The sequence below is a fragment of the Scardinius erythrophthalmus genome (genome assembly GCF_964197995.2).
Source record: "Scardinius erythrophthalmus genome assembly, chromosome: 15".
Classification (NCBI taxonomy): Eukaryota; Metazoa; Chordata; class Actinopteri; order Cypriniformes; family Leuciscidae; genus Scardinius; species Scardinius erythrophthalmus.
The window spans coordinates 24573623-24575599 of NC_138235.1; positions in this window are offsets into that span (position 1 = coordinate 24573623).

The following is a 1977-nucleotide window of genomic DNA, read 5'->3' on the forward strand; positions in this document are numbered from 1 at the left end:
TGTTGTTTAGCTCATTTCCCCTGATAAACCCTGCTAATTGTGGACTACATAATAATGGCATAATCACTCTGTGTGTGCATGCCAGATATACATTTATGCGCTAGTACTCTCTTTCTTTTTTACACACTTTGTAGTCCCAAGTTAGCAAAGCAACCTAAATAGCTTTATTTGAGGGAAAATTACCAAAATTTCCACTAAAAGTTATAAAAATGCCCATATATTAAAAATGTTGATGCACTGTAGCAACTTCCTCTGTTTTGTAATGTTCTTAATTAAGCAATTTTTCTTAATTTTATTTTCTGATATAAAGTATCACCTGACGCTTATCATGCTCAGTAGGCCATCAACCCAACAACTAATATCTTGTGCATAAATAAAGATATTTAAGGTAACAGTTTGATTGATTATTTATATGTAAAACATTAATTCAATTTAACAATTTAAAAAATGGATGCTACTCTGGTTACTCTATAGTTAAGAGAAAATATTCTGTTTTGTTTATTTGTCATATCAAATTTGATATATTTCATAATATTCTTTTTAGGGATTTATATTCAGCTATTTTAATAATATAAGTAATATAAATCGTGTTCATAGATATTTTTCATTTCATGTTAAATTTATTTTAAAATAATTTATTTAAATTAATTAAACTGAATCATTACACCATTTATATATACTGTTTGCTATATGAAGGTTAAAAAAAATTGTTTTGTTTTTCCATAGGTTAATATTGCCTTTTAATAAATAGTTATTTTCTGAGAGATTATTTCATTAATATTTCTGCCATTTATTTATTCATATACTGTGATAGGGGGCATATCCTCTAAAATTCAGAGTAGTGATCCATTAATATTGGTTTTCTATTTCCAATCTTGAATGGTTGGTTACAGACTTGTTTTCCGTCACAGTAATATTTGCACTTTCATATTCACATTCAGACTGACTGCACTCCGGCATTGTTGCACCCTTTTTATGTGATGACTGCATTTCCATGCTTGAAGACACTGATTCATGTGGCTCCTCTATATGACTCAACAGACAACGAGGCATCTTGGCAACCCAAACTGTCTGGAGACACAGTAATAACTCCTCTATAGACCTTACACAATGGATCACTCCTCCTGAGCCCATCTCTGTGGTTACTAGTGTCTCTAAAAAAATTTAGAGTTTTGGGGTGGAGTGGATGTTTTCCCTCTGATGTAGACCTCAGTGAAGAGGTGAGCAGTGATGGTAGAAACAAGCAGAAAGTTACATTGATCTAGCATCCCGCTAAGAATCACATTCTCACTTAACCATAGTATTACCATTAAGGGACATGTGAAATGTTAAAGTCTTTTACTGTCCCCTTGTGTTCACTCTGGTTACTCACAACTCCAAAGCTTCTTTGAAATGCCAAGAATAATCGTACAACACAAAGGCAGATCCCAGATCTTACAAAGCCTTTTGTTTCCTAATAGTTTGATTGGCCATTCTGGGACTGGTTTACGTTGGCTTTTTTCTCCTCAATAGTTACATTAAAGGTTTTCAACCTTTTCAGTACCAGGGTCTCTTACTTTTCTTGTACAAAGCGGTTGCTAATAAGTGGCTAAATGGGATACACAGAGGCTGCCGGTGACATTAAACGTCATCTAAACTCATTTACACACTGAGTTCACTTTCATAGCTTTGTTGTGTTTATAATCGCGCTCTTGTAAACTATTAGAACTCGAACTTTCAGGGAAAATATTTTTAAACAATGACTGAAAGAGCGGAAGCTTAGTGATGGTGACGTACTGACGTTGAGGACATACGACCATGGTAGTTCATTTATAGCCTACCTTTAGCTTTTGACTTCTTTTGAATTGTATTTACGCTTCATAATTCATAAAAGTCTAGTTCATTTGTGGAGATTATCACAATGAACAAAAAGCTTTCATTAGTCGAAGACTGTAGTAATCCAAAAAACAATAATGGGTTTTTGTCAAGGGAACCAGG